Source organism: Zalophus californianus, chromosome 11, assembly GCF_009762305.2.
Source record: "Zalophus californianus isolate mZalCal1 chromosome 11, mZalCal1.pri.v2, whole genome shotgun sequence".
Taxonomy (NCBI): Eukaryota; Metazoa; Chordata; class Mammalia; order Carnivora; family Otariidae; genus Zalophus; species Zalophus californianus.
Window position 1 is genome coordinate 80359043 of NC_045605.1, and position 15556 is coordinate 80374598.

Sequence of the window (15556 nt, forward strand, 5' to 3'; positions counted from 1 at the left end):
TATTTTCCCACCCAAGGCCACCCAAAGTGTCAGGGATGAAAATGAGGTCAAGAACCAAAACCTATGGTTCATCAGTCCTCATTCTAAGCCATGAGACATTTTCTATGAAGAATGCTTATGCTCTGGTTTAGAAGTCTGTATTAAAAGTGAGGGATAGAAGAGCACAAAAGAGCTCTAGATAAAATATTTTGTTATTTGTCGCAATTTGTGACGATTTTGAATTTATCCATTGCCAAAAGCTTTTTTCACAGTCCTCATTTCTTGTTTGTCTTTCATTATTATGCCTGTGCCCATGTGACTTAGACACATTATTTAACTTCTGTGTCCCCCTTTCCTCACCTGTGAAAAATTGGAGCTCAAAGAGGATGAGATGAGATAATGCACGCAGGGAACGTTAGTCTGGCATGTGGTAGGCATTATGTAATTGTTAGTTATTCCTACACAGCACAATACATCTCCTCAATCATAATGCAGGTTGACCCCTGGCAGGAGCCATGAGCTGCTCTACTTTGTTCTCCTTGAGGCCAGAGTGGTGCTGAACTTAGATCAGGCTTAAAAAATGATTTCCTGGGTGCCTAGGTGGCTCAGATGGTTAAGCGTCTGCCTTCGACTCGGGTCATGATCCCAGCGTCCTGGGATCGAGTCCAGCATCGGGCTCCCTGCTCCTTGGGAGCCTACTTCTCCCTCTGCTTCTCTCTCTCTCTCTCTCATGAATAAATAAATAAAATCTTTTAAAAAAATGATTTCCTGTCTGAATCCCAAAGACCAAGAACTTCTCTATGTGACTCAATTCCCTTGCCAAATTTCATACTGTATTAGACATAGCCCTCTAACTTTCCCAGAATATTTACTGTAAGGTACATGAGATATCCAGTTTCCAAGAACATTTTTTAAGTTACCGTGATTTTCTCCATGTTTTATAATCTTCAAAGTGATTTCACAAACACTACCCTCTCATTTAAACCTTTTAACAGATACTATGAAAAAGGCAAAATCTTAACGTGTCCATTTTACAGATGGGGAAACAGACCTTCCGAAGTAAGGTAATTCCCTTAAGGTCATACTGATTATTGGTAATAATAATAATAATAACAATAATAGTTACTACTACTGACATCTTTGAAGACTTAATAGTAGATTAAACACATGAGATTGCTGATATTCTACCATTTTTAACCTACACAAAAAAAGGTAACCTCATACTGTTGAACCTAAATGATAAGTATATCGTGTCATTCAAGTCTCATATCAATCCTATAAGGTAAGAGCAAACCTCTATTTTAACAATAAGGGGAATGAAGCCTTGGGGGTAAATATGCTTACCTGAGGTCAAGCAGTGGTGCTCGGATTCAAACCTAGACTAGTAGCTCTCCCACACCACCCCTCCAGCACACAGCTAGGAAATGGTGGAGCTTGCAGGGCTAGCTGGAGCTCTATTGACCCACTTTTTTTTTTTTTTGTATTAAAAACACAGCACGTTTATACTGATAAGGAAAATCTGTGTCCTAAGATGGCCAACTGAGCCAGTGAGAGAGCCCCAGTCCTTGCCCCAGGGCTCTTCCGGGTTATTCTCTCTGCTCTGCTTCCCGAGCGCACCAATCCAGGTTCTTCCTGCCCCGCTTCGCGCACGCGCCAAAAGTGCCAAGTATGCGGAAGCAGAAATGTGTAAACTGCCCCCTTTGTTTGTGCTGGGGGCTCAGACCTTTGGAGACCACTCTCCTCTGAGCCCACTGGCGCTAAATAAACCTCCGATCCTCCAAGATCTCTGGGTTCCCGCTTGGTTCTTCCGTTGGGCCATCCAGTCCAGGTTCTGTAACAATACTAAATCTCCACAACAACCACATAAGGGAGAAAAGACCAACCTCATACTACAGATGAGAAAGCTGAGGCTCAGAAGGTTTTCCTGGCTTGGCCACCCACACAGCTACTAAATGTTGGAGCTGGGACTCAAAGAAGAGCTGTACACCTTCAAAGTCGGGGCTCTTCATCACCACATCAGTGGTTCCCAAATCACCTGAGGACCTTTTAAAATTTCCAGTGTCCAGGTGACTCTCCTGATCAATGAAAGCCCACAGTCCCTTGAGGTGGAACACAGGTTGTGAGTAGTTTTTGGAACTCCTAAGGTGAGTCCAACGTGCAGACAAACTTGGGAACTACTGCACGACACTCCATCCCTTCCCACCCCGGCCTCGTACCTCTTCTACCACACGGCACCTACTGGCTGATAAAATCTGACCCTGAGGTTTCTGCCATCAGTGCAACCACACAGTAGTGATCTTTATCGTGCTTTGTACAGTGAATGCCTATTTCCCGGACACATTCTGCAGAGTGCTCCAAGCAGAAACCAAAACAAGCCACAGCAAAGGGCCAATGACAGTACTTTTCCACTGACAACAATCAGCTGCCACCGAGGCTGATGTAGAAAACACCTTATCTGGGGAGGCCCTGCACTCTCCTGAGAGTTTAGCTTTGGCTTCAGTAGACAGTCTGAACCGGGACAGCTGAACTTCACTGGTGTCTGGCTGGGGAGAAAGGGGGAGGCGCTGGTCAGCCTTGCTGAGTGGGACAGCCCTCTGCCTTCCCCATTACTCACATTCGCCGTATGCAGGGTCAGGGCTATGCTACCGAAGGTAACGCGGGAGGCGTGCGTTCCCTCCCACTGTGTCCAGCCACCACCAATTCAAAATACTTCATCTTTATGAACCTCGCTTATTCTTAAAAATATGCTTCTTTGATTCCTGCAAGCCAAGTCCATGGAAAAATAACGGAAACCAAATGCCAGGGAAATGGCGCCAAGGCAAACACATGTGAGCCCTGAAATAACAGGAGATACTGTGGTCACGTCTGACCTTCTGAACTGTGCCATGGGTTCAAGCAAAAACAGCTCTCCCTGCTGCTGAAGGGGTGCGTGGTAATACTTTATTTGTAATGCAGAAGAGCTTGGTTTTTAAAGAGATGGCCTTTTGAAACTGTAGGGACTCAGCCAAGGGGCCAGAAATAATATTTTGAGGAATGACTTTTTTTTAAAGGCCACACTTCACTTTCCATAAGCTCAGAATCTTCTGATTTTTATCTGTCAATGATGAATATGCAAGACCTCCAGAATTTCTACAAGTGTTTGTCTTTTGATTATACCAATATTTGTGTGCAGTCTAACAGAGAAGTCGAAATGCAAGTTCACTTGTTTATTTTAGCAGCCTGCAAGAGATAAATGTGGAAGGACCTAGATGGAAAAGAAAAATGGGGGGTGCCTGGGTGGTGCCGTCAGTTAAACATCTGACTCTTGGTTTCGACTCAGGTCATGATCTCAGGGTCGTGAGATCAAGCCCTACATCCTGCTCTGCACTCAGCACGGAGTCTGCTTGGGATCCTCTCTCCATTTCCCCCTGTCCCTCCCACCACGCTGCTCTCTCTCTCTCTCTGTCTCTCTCTCTCAAATAAATAAATAAATCTTTAAAAAAAAAGTAAAGTAAAATAAAATGACCCAGGGTCAAAAATGAATACAGAGACGTCTCCTGGTGTCCACGCTAACCAGTTTGGTCCCCAGCAGCAGGCAGTCTCAGCGCTGCTGGTGTGCGTGCTGCAAACCGTTACATTCCTATGAGATGCCAGGAGCTGCCTTCTTGGGCACACAACACAAGTCACCAGGAGGAATCTGCTCTATGTTAGCATTACCAAGAAAAGACCACAAGCTACAGAGTTTATGCAAATGAAGATTGGTTCCCATGGAAAAGATTCCTGTATTAAAATAATAGCCAAGTTTGTCTAGGAGTGAAATACTTATTTGCATATTGTTTGTCAGATAATATTTTTTTCCTTTAGTTACATTATTTGCTGCATATCTAGAAGACATGTGTCTTAAAGAGAAAAAAATACATAGTAAGACTAGCTTTATTGCAATTAGTGTGGGGCGAAATACTCTATAAAGGAAATGATAGCAAATTCTTTGTAGAGCTTACTATATGTTCAGGCACACGGTAAAGCTTACCTGCTTTTCATGTATTAATAGATTTAATCCTCACAAACAGTGATTGCTGTTGTGTCCAGAAGTTTTATTTTTATTTTAATGGATCATATTTATCAATCTTTTCATCTGTCGTTTAGAAATCAAAAAATCAAAACATTAAGAACAGAAAAAAATCCCCCAGTCATAGAAATATTTCTCCTGTATTTTCTTCTACAAGGTTTAACTATTCAGTGTTGATATTTGAATTTATAATTTATCTGGAATTTATTTTGGATTAAAACACGAGGTAGGAATAGAATATATATTTTTTCCCAACAAATAACCAATCCTCCTAGTTTCACTTATCCCCAATACTACCATCTTTTCCAAACTGATGATGTCGCATTCCTCATATGCTGAGTTTACATATCTTTGTGAGTTGGGCTATGGGCTCTGTTGTCTATTCCTGTCACAACACCACACAACCTTAATTTCTTATAGTTTTACAATAAGTTTACATCTGGTAGAACAATTCCAACACCCTTCCCCACCCATCTTGTCTCTCTTCTTTTTTTTTTTTTTTTTTTGATAGTTACCTCTGCCCTTTCATATCAAGTTTACAATTACCTGATTAAGTTCTAGGAAAAACTCTATTGAGATTTTTGTTGTAATTTCTAAGTTAACTTGGGAGAATTGATATCTGCTTGATAATGAGTCATCACCTCAATGGAGATGGTATCATTTCTCTATTTCTATAGCCTTTCTCCCCTGCCCCTCGCCATTGACAGAAGGAGTCTTTGTCTTATTCCTGATTCTTAAGAAAAATATTTTAACAGTTCCTCCTTAAAAATATTTACTTAGGTCTTTAGTAGACACCCTTCATTAATTAAGCAAGGTTCCTCTATTCCTATTTTGCTAAGAGTTGGCTAAGAGTTTTTAATTGTAAATAGGTATTAAATTTTATCAAATGTTATTGAGACAATTCCACAATTCCATGGTTTTTCTCCTTTAATCTTTTTAATGTCAAATCATCTTTGCATTCCTATGATAAATCCAATTTTTTTTCCTTAATCCCCTTTATCTATTTCACCCATACCCTCACCCACCTCCCCTCTGGCAGCCACCAATTTGCTCTCTGTATTCAAGAGTCTGTTTGTCTCTTCTTTCTTTATTCATTTGTTTTGTTTCTTAAATTCCATATATGAGTGAAATCACATGGTATTTGTCTTTCTCTCACTTATTTTCTTAGCATTATATCTTCTAGGTCCATCTATGTTGTTGTAAATGGCAAGATCTCATTCTTTTTTATGGCTGAGTAATATTCCATCACTCCAATATTTTTATGCCACATCTCTATCCACTTATCTATGGACATGGGTTGCTTCCATATCTTGCCTATTGTAAATAATGCCGCAATAAACATAGGAGTGGATGTATCTTTTTGAATTCGAGTTTTTGTTTTCTTTGGGTAAATACTCAGTGGTAGAATTACTGAATCATATGGTAATTCTATTTTTAACTTTTTGAGGACCTCCATACTAATTTCCACAGTGGCTGCACCTGTTTGCATTCCCACCAACAGTGCAAGAGAATTCCTTTGTCTCCAAATCCTCACCAACACTTGTTTCTTGTCTTTTTAATTTTAGCCATTCTGACTGGTATGAGGTGATATCTCATTGTGGTTTAGATTTGCATTTCTCTGGATGATTAGGGATGTTGAGTATCTAGTATTTTGCTTACTTATACACATATATTTATACACGTGGCTGGTTCATAATCTTTCCTTCTTGTAGTCTCCTTGTATCAGTTGGAAAATGTTCCCTATCTTCTACTCTTTAATAAAATTGGCATTAGCTTGTGATTATCTGTTCCTCGAATGTTTAGCCAAACTCATCTTGTCCTATGGAAGTGCAGGGGGTAAACTATTAACAACTGATCCATTTCTTTAATGATAAAGATTGTACTATTATTTCCATTTCTTCTTGGGGTAGTTTTCATAAGTCACATTTTTCTAAGACATTGATCATTTCTGTCTTTTTAAATCTATTGGCATAACGCTATCTTCTTGTTTATCTTTATTACAATCTGTAGTTATGAATCCTTTTTCATTTCTAATATTGTTTGTGAATGCCGAGTCTTTAAAAAAGAAAAAGTTTTGCTAAATGTTTGTCTATATTATTAGTTGTTTTTTTTTTAATCAATTGGAGCGGACACTGTGCTCCACCCAGATTCCCTAGGGTTCGTTTACCCCTCACCAGATTCAGGGTGGTTTTGCTTCCAATGGCCAATACCTAAAACTCTTCTTCAGAGAACGGTCCTCACTCAAGCTACTAGAGCCACTTTGCCCAAGAGAGACCAAAGTGTCTGGAAATTCACATCTGCTCCAGTTAACCCTTAGCCGATAACTGGCAGCTGTGGGAGCATGGAAGCCCCCAAGTGGAACAGCTTCTTGATCCCCAATAATGTATTTTATCTTAAAACCTATTTGTCAGAGTTTATTTGCTTCAGCCAGGTGTTCCAAAGTTACCACTGTCTAGGATATCACTGGCTTGAGGTAACTTTTTATATTGATTGCTGGGGAGGTGTGGCAGGCAGTTCCAGAACTATGCACATAAGATAAGTTCAAATTCCAAACCCATGCTGGAAGAAGCATTTTAACATCGTTTTATTCTCTTTGACCCAAAAGGAGACTTTCACGGTGATATCCTTTCAAAAAAAAAAAAAAAAAATGTAACAAATCCAAGGCTAACAATATAAGCAACTCCACTTCCTACTTCATTGTAGGTGATGAACCATCTTGCTTTCTCAGAAATAGCAGAGATACCTCAGTCATCCCACTCCTATTAAACCATCTCCTGCTCCTTGTGCCAAGAAGAATTCTTGCTGGAATTGTTCTTCTCAAAAACAAAATAAAAACAAAAACAAACAGAAAAAATCCACACATACTCAGGAACACAGCTATTTCTAATTAGCCATGGATGGAATGTGTTAGTATCCCTCCCTCCATAATAAATCCTTGTAACTAAATAACAAACACTTGCTATTCTTGTGCATACAGAAGCCAGAAGTTTTTCTCAGCATAGAGAAGTAATAGAGGTGAGAAAGGAGAGGATCGGGATGAACAAGGTGTAGGGATTTTAGACAAGTGAAGGAGGAAGGCTATGTTTAAGGTGGACACAGCAGGGCTTGTCTGAGGAATCTCATGGATCTTAGGTTTCTGCTCTGTTTGCTGATCAGAGAAAAGGAGGCTGCATGGTTAAGAGCAGAGGCCTCAGTCAGATAGACGTTGGTTTAAGTCCTATCTCTGCAATGCAGTAGCTGTGTGATGCTTGGCAAATTGCCTAGCCTCTCTGAACTACAGTTTGCTCATCAGTAACATGTGAATAATTCTTCCTACACTACAGGGTTTTTGTGAACACTAAATGAGAAACCTGTTAAGCCCTAGTCACAGTACCTAGAACAAAGTAAGTAGCTATAATTAATAACCCAATGCAGTAAGACCTATTGTTATTACTGTTATGGAGAACAGAACTAGTACCATATAATGAGGATATGCAGTTATGCTAAGGGGCCCTCCATTTATTATGGAGGGAGGGATACTAACACATCCTACCTAGGGCCAATTAAAAAGAACTGTGTTCCTAAGTGTGTGTGTGTGTGTGTGTGTGTGTGTGTGTGTGTGTGTGTGTGTATGTGTGTTTGGTTGGTTTTGTTCAGGAGAGGAACAGTTTCAGCAACTCTGGCAGAAGAAACACAGCATGTTCTAATGGGAGTTCGGTGACTGAGGCACCTTGCTGCTATTTCTGAGAAAGCAAGATAGTTGTACTAAGGGACCCAAAACAATTGCTCTTGTGTGATCTTATCATGAGGTCTATCCCTCCCCACTAAAAACCTACCACCTAGGGGCCATTGGGAGACATGTGTTTGACTGGATTAAGGAATTATGGTGCTGAGACAGGAAGATAAACAAGAGCTATCTTACACATTACCAAGTGTTGTTAAGGGACCAAAACACATTAAAAGCCAGGGTCACATTGGACAAAACCAGCTGCTGAGAGAATCAGACACTGGACAGGTAGGTTTTGGTGAGGAAAAGGGGGAGGGAAGAGGTAGTGAAGGGCCCAAGACACAGGTTGATCCTGCCCGGGGGGAAGCCATGGAGATCAGGTCACCCATCAAATAGGAGCATCAAATAGGAAGGGTAGAATGGTCCTGAAAGGGGCATAGGAGAGGAAGACTGAAGCCAACTCTGCCAGTTTTAAATTTTGCTTTAGGTGAGAACTAAAGAAAAGATAAATATTTTGGAAATTGGAACCATTTCTAAGATTCCTATCCAATGATGTGCTTGTGTGAAAATTCAGGAGTACTCATGAGTCTCTATCCCGCCTTTCGTTGAAGGCTTAAGTCAGGCTGAACATAAGAAAGAAATGCAGGAAATCTTAAGCTCCTGGAATGAAGCAGCGTAAAGGACTTATGGGCAGTGACTGTCCTGCCTTCCCCTGACTCATGCTCTGGCTGGCAGTGCAGCTCTGAGCCTCGCCCCACGTTTATTCCTCAAGCCAGATGTTGAAGACTACCCTGTTGCACGAGGAATTGCCAAAGGTACTGGGAACCCCCAAGGGCTGGGCCTGAACAAATCAGTTACTCAACAACATGTATTATGTCCATATTCTAGTCAAGACAAAGGAATTGCCCCCGTGAGTAAAACCAGGCTAGTGGGCAAAAGCCACAGAGAGACAATTGTTGATCCAAAATTAGGAAAGACTTCCTAACAGAGCTGTTCAAGGATAGAATGTAAAATACTAAAATCCCCATCACTAAATGTGTTTCAAGCATAGGATGGCTTGCAGAAATTCAGATATTAAGGAGGAGATTGGACCTGACAAGTTTACAATTCACTTCCATTTTCCAGTCCTATAAAATAGAAGAAATGACCACAAGGTACAATGAATTGACAGTTTAATCAAGAAAACAGAAATTGTGGAAATAATAGCAGATCCAAAGCAACATATAATAAACCAAACTAAAGGTCCAAAAACTCACTACAGAAATACCAAAAATAGCTGTCCTGAGAAAACTCAGGAGAGACCCCAAATTTCTTCATACCAAGGAAGATTCATCCCTTCTCATAAACAATAATTAGATGGAGTTCCTGGTAGTGAAGATAAAGGTGAAGTAGGATGATTCAGAGCCAGAAAAAATTGGTACACAATTCTCATGTAGTCCCCACCAGATTCCTACTTCCATGCAGTAGAGAACACGATGCTTGCCAATAAATAAAAATAATGACCTTAAATAAACAATTGCTTTGCCATATCATGAGAAAAAGCAGATCTGCTTGAATTCTGTTCTCTGCATTTGTGCACACTACAGGTCTTTTCTCAATATTTTGCTTTGCAGTACGTTAGAATTCAAAGTCATGGCTTACCAAACTTAACTGTTAATTCAGAAGATAGAAGCCATGACCTCATGATTTCCTATGGTCTTATTATCATTACTTATTTATTCTTCACTTCTGACGGTGCCTGCAGAATCAGATTAGAGAGGGTATTCTTAATCCTACTAACATGAGTCAGCCTGAAACAGGAAAGGGAGATAAAAATTAATGAGGGCCTTGCTACTCGGTGTGGTCCAAAGACCAGCTGCAATGTTACCACCTAGGAGTTCCACAGCAATGCAGAACCTCAGCTCTTTCCACCCCACTCCCAGATTTGCTAAATCATAATCTGCATTTTAACAAGATTCCACCATGAAACAAAAGCAAAAATGAACTATTGGGACTTCATCAACATAAAAAGCTTTTAGGGGCACCTGGGTGGCTCAGTCGGTTAAACATCCAACTCTTGGTTTCTGCTCAGGTCATGATTTCAGGATCGTGAGATTGAGCCCTGGGTCAGGCTCTGCACTCTGCACAGAATCTGCTTAAGACTCTCTTCCCCTCTCCCCCTGCCCTTTCTCCTCTCTCTCTCTCTCTCTCTCAAATAAATAAATCTTAAAAAAAACAAAGCTTCTACATAGCAAAGGAAACAATCAACAAAACTAAAGGGCAATCTACGGAATGGGAGAAGATATTTGCAAATGACATATCTGATAAAAGGATAGTATCCAAAATCTATAAAGAGCTTTTCAAACTCAACAGCCCCCCCAAAAAATAATCCAGTTAAGAAATGGGCAGAAGACATGAATAGACATTTTTCCAAAGAAGGCATCCAGATGGCTAACAGACACATGAAAAGATGCTCACCATCACTCATCATCAGGGAAATACAAATCAAAACCATGATGAGATACTACCTCATACCTGTCAGAATGGCTAAAATTAACAACACAAGAAACAACAGATGTTGGCAAGGGTGTGGAGAAAGGGGAACCCTCTTACACTATTGGTGGGAAGCCAACTGGTGCAGCCACTCTGGAAAACAGTACAGAGGTTCCTCAAAAAGTTAAAAATATCTTAAATTAAAAATTCCTCAAAATTCCTCAAAAAAGTTAAAATACTACCCTATGACCCAGCAATTGGACTACTAAGCATTTATCCAGGATACAAAAATACTAATTCAAAAGGGCTTATGCACCCCAATGTTTAGAGCAGCATTATCAGCAATAGCCCAATTATGGAAAGAGCCCAAACATTCATCAACTGATGGATGGATAAAGAAGATGTGGGGTATATATATATATATATATATATATATATATATATGCAATGGAATATTACTCAGCCATCAAAAAGAATGAAATCTTGTCATTTGCAACAACATGACTGGATCTAGAGTGTATTACGCTAAGCAAAGTAAGTCATTCAGAGAAAGACAAATACTATATGATTTCACTCATATGTGGAATTTAAAAACCAAAACAGATGAACCTAGAGAAAGGGGAAAAAAAGAGAGATGGAGGCAAACCATAAGAGACTCTTAACCATAGAGACCTAACTGAGGGCTGCTGGGGGGGAGGTGGGGGATTGGCTAAATGGGTGATGGGTATTAAGGAGGGCACTTGTGATGAGCACTGGATGTTATATGTAAATGATGAATCACTGACTTCTACTCCTGAAACCAATATTACACTGTATGTGAACTAATTAGAATTTAAAACAAAAACTTAAAAAATTAAACAAGATTCCCCCATGATTCATATGTGCCTTAAAATTTGAGAAGTCCTAAACTAGGGAACAATGACTCTGTTGCCCACCTTCTGACCTTCACCCCTGAAAGCTTTAGGAAGAAACAGCAGCTTCTGGAAAAAAAAAAAATAGAGAAAATTACACAGACTTTAATCATTAATGAAATCATTGATCAAGTGTTTGCATCGTTTTAGAAAATTTCCTATTGCTAACATGGTACAGCTATGCTTAAAATGGGCTGGCAGACCCTCTGGCTTGTTCTGACCTGAGTCAGCTGATGAGCCTCGGTTAATCATTAGACGTCAGGGAAAAGGAGAGGAAAGACTTCCACAAGTGCCCGTACATGGAGGGGCAGCTGTTTCTCATAAGCTGCTATGAACAAGCTTAGCAGGGCCTCATCCTTTATAACCTGCAACCTCCTGCCTCTTTGTCCACGGAGGCAAATCCGTTCTGCTGGGGTGACTTCTGAGACACCCATAAGCCCCAAAGAGGGCACGGGTGTAGCAGCGGAGGGAACTTTTTCAGCATCCAGATGTGAGAAATGAATAAAACAAAAATAAAGTATTTCCTAGAATACTTCCTCAATTGAAAAAAGCCACTGATTACAGGAAACAACCTAGATTTAAAATAGCTTTTCAGGAGGGGTGGTCTACAGTTCTTTAAATAAATCACAGGCGTGAGCCCGTTTTTAAAAAGCAAAATTGAGGAGGGCAGGGTTTGTGAGAGTATATCCTAGAATTAAGAAAATTTGGTACATCTGTGCTTGATAGTCTCATTGGCCAGTTTTGCTAGCAGGTATTAGCAATTAAGTCTTTACAAGTACATGCAAATGCACGTGAAAAAAAAATGATGGTAGCTGTTTTCTGCAGTTATCTGTTTCACTGCAGGACTGAAATCCAACCCAGAGGGCAATGAGGAAGAGAAATATCAAGACTCCACCTTTACTAAAGACATTTGTATTGAAAATCAGATAGATACAAGAGTTTTGTGCTCCTACAAAACTGTGCCTGGCATGATGTGGGGCCTAATCTGCTCACCTAATGTCCCCTATTTCATGAAGAAAAACCATCTGACCATGGGTGTATACATATGCATGGGCTACAGGGGATATGGTATTGGTCAGAAGCAGAGAGAGAAACTGAGGTCCTAAAAGGGGACAAAAATTTCTCCAAAACACATTGTGCATCAGCAAGATTCTGAGTCCCTAATGTGCAAGGTTAGTTTCTTTCCCTCTCTGACACCACCTCTTTTAAACTGTTCTGGGTCCTCTGGTGTAACAGCCACACTCTTTTCAATAGGGAAGCTCTAACAGGAGAAAGTGCCATCAGGAAATCCAAAGTAACAGTTCTAACTGCAGGCCAAGGGTAGACAATGGACTTCCCCATCCTGCCTGGGTATGAATATCCTCAAATCACCATTGCCATGTGTCATAGAATTTATAATGAATCGTCTTTGCTGATGGAAAAGTGCTTTCTTCCTACAGCCTTTTGGAAAGTTGTTGTACACCTTTTTTTACCATAGAGAAACTCAGGAAGAAAAATCTCATAGGGTAATGGGTGGGAAAATCTGTGTCACAAGGAACTGTGGTCATGTTTGGTTTTATAGATCTTTCTCTGAAAAAAAAAAAACAAACAAAGAAAAACCTAAATGGATACTTATAAAATGCAAAAGTTTTTTTAAAGAATTCGTCATAGAGACTTTAAGCTTTCAAGGAGAGACACCACGGGCTTCTCTCTCCCCTGAATCCTAAAGCTCCCTCTAGTGACCGAGAACTTAACACTGCTACAGGTACAGATCATAAACATGTTCTAAGGCCTCTTGTTTTTAGATAGCACCCTTAAGTTTCACATAGCATTTTCACATCGGTCTGATATTCAACACAGAAACCTAAAAAATTAAAGTATCCTTTCTCCCATTTTAATGGACAAGAAACCGAGGCTCAAATGGGCAAGCCTCGTAGAGTCACGTGGCTGTAACAAGAGACTGGAACTGGAGGCCTGGTCTCCCATGTCCTGCTGCACTGCCTCATGATCTGTGGCAATTGGGAAAAGTCATCCATGACTATTCTCATAAAAAGCACTCATGGAAGAATTTTTAAGGGATCTACAGAAGTGATTCTTGACTTTCAGGGGGTCCCTTTGAGAATCTGATGAGAGTTGTGGCCCATACGTATACATTTTTCCATATAGCCTCAGGAAATACATGGATCACCCTGAAGGGTGTCTACTAACCCTCTATATCTCCAAGGACCCCACATTAAAAAGTTACTAACATCTATTGGATATAATCTTGAGATATCAAGAACTCAAAGAATATGAACTTTGAAGTTCTTTACTCTTTCCTTTAATTATGATGTTTTCCATGCTTATCCAGTTACCTCTTTACCCCATTGTTTGGAGTATTTACAAGGATTGAACAAATTAGTATATATTTGCTAACATTTAAGGAAAAGCCTGTGAATATTGCCATCAAGGCATTCTAGCTTTCCCACAGGCATGCCTGGGATTAGTGGCAAACTGAGATGTTTCTAGGAAAGTAGTAATTTGAAAGCATTTTTTCAAATGTAACAGCATACCACAGTCTCCCCAGCTGGCTCTGTAGAGAATCTAAAGAAGCAACATAGTGAATATATAGAGGACTTTTTTCAGTGAACAAAAACAAGTATTGCCTCTAAATTCTCAGCTCTTTTCATCCTAGCATTTCCAATGGCTTTGGAAAAGCCCAAATCAACAGTGATGGTTTGCTAGTTCACATAAGTCTCCTCCACATAGGCTCCATGAGGGTAGGGACCATATCTATATGAATCAGCTGTATTTCCAACATCCAACAAAGCCCCCAGCACTATAATACACTCAACAGATATTTGACGAATGACTATGTGAATGGTCATCTTTGAGTGAGCCCCTCTGGGAAACTGCTCATTTCCCTCCCTAATTAACCAGTGGTCTCTGGTAACAACCCACACAGGCAACCTCAGGTTCCAGATCCTTGGCTGCTCTGATGAAAAGTTCTGTCCTCTATTCTGTGACCTACACACACAGTCTACACTGGGTTGTAAACAAACCTAAGCAATGATCACAGCTTCCTGCCTTAGCCCTCCCAGAAAGGATGGCACAGTTTAAAAGGGATGTATTAACCTTCAAGTAAAATGCAGCACTCCAGTGACTAGACCATCCAGCCATTAAGGCTACTAGGAAGGAATGAGGAGGTCTTTCTGGATCATCTCACATAACCTCTACTCATCATGCCCTTCCATCCCTCTGAGCTTTCACAGTGTAACTTCCCTCAGCTTCTCATCAACCCTGCTTAGCTGCTGACATGTCACCCCAAAGATGTCTTCAGCTGTGGTGGTTAACAGCTCTCACCTTTTCCATAGCAGAGTTCAGAACTTTATGACCACTCTAGGTTCCTTAAATTATATGTTGTTGTCCCCTCCTCTTGCATATGCAGCGAGACCAGCAAGAGGGGTAGGAGTTGCTCAATTCAAGAATGGACTACAGGGAGAGGGAGAGGGGAGAGAACTGGAGAGGATGACAGCAGGGGAAGGACTCAGCTGACATTGCTGACTTTGAAGCTGACTTTGAAGATAGAAGGGGCCATGAGCCAAGAAATGCAGGCAACCTCTAGAAGCTGAAAAGGTGAGGAGATGGATTCTCCTGTTGTGCTCCCAGAAAAGACAGCCTGGCCAACACCTTGATCCCAGCCCAGTGAGATCCATGTCAGACTTCTGGCCTCCAGAATTGCAGAATAACACATTTTATGTTGTTTTAAGCCAAAAAAAAATTTTTTTGACTCTTTCACCCTCCAGTTTATCTTGCTTACCTTGATTCTAGCAAATCCAATTTTTTCAGCAGTTACTGACAACATCCCCATGAAAGCACAGGAGCTTCTCAATAAAGAATTACTCTCTGAGACACAGCAAAGCTGTGATTTCACATGCAGGTGGAGTCTCAGCATAGCACTGACTTTTCCCAGGTGCCCTGTTGGGTATCATATTTAAATCAAAGTTTGTCAAAATTTTGAGCACCACCTTTGGGATTTTTGTTATATCAAAGTAGCACCTGAGCTAATATTTACTGAATACCCTTCTCTGAGTTAACTCAACTTTAAAGCAGCATTTTGCTTTATAAGTAACATCCATCAAATATTAGGTGTGGTGTGCTAATTGCTTGTTCCTAATATACATCAAAATAAAAACAAAACTATAAAATGGAAAAACCTTTACATTAAAATAAATTCAAAACTATCAAAATTTAAAAACAACTTTGCCTAATGTGCCCAGGAAAATTGCCTCCAGGTATCATCAGTGATGTGCCTGTTCCACTTTGTGAAATACTTCTCTAACATTTCGCTCTCACCCTCCCCGTGCTTCTACCCAAGCTTACCTTTTCACTCTCAGCAGCCTAGGTGAATACACAACACGTCCCAAAATGGGAACTCACTTGACTTCTCTGTTCTCTGCCCCTGCTTCCTGTCCCACTGAA

General features: G+C 40.5%; 1 protein-coding gene across 7 annotated transcripts in view; it reads right to left on the bottom strand.

Moving 5' to 3' along the window:
• Window positions 1-15556, bottom strand: part of CCDC34 (coiled-coil domain containing 34) — a 111154-nt gene that overhangs the window by 37871 nt on the left and 57727 nt on the right. The window contains exons 8-10 of one of the 7 annotated variants that reach the window (XR_003517304.2): window positions 14895-15052; window positions 11141-11185; window positions 6589-6652 (exon numbers count right to left, since the gene is read on the bottom strand). The exons of 2 other annotated variants lie outside the window; for them this stretch is intronic. The gene's annotated coding sequence lies outside the window, so the exon portion shown is untranslated. Of the gene's footprint in view, window positions 1-6588; window positions 6653-9412; window positions 9524-11140; window positions 11186-14894; window positions 15053-15556 lie in introns of those variants that run through there. 4 more of the 7 variants (XR_003517302.2, XR_003517306.2, XR_003517303.2 and 1 more) reach the window with 4 other exon arrangements.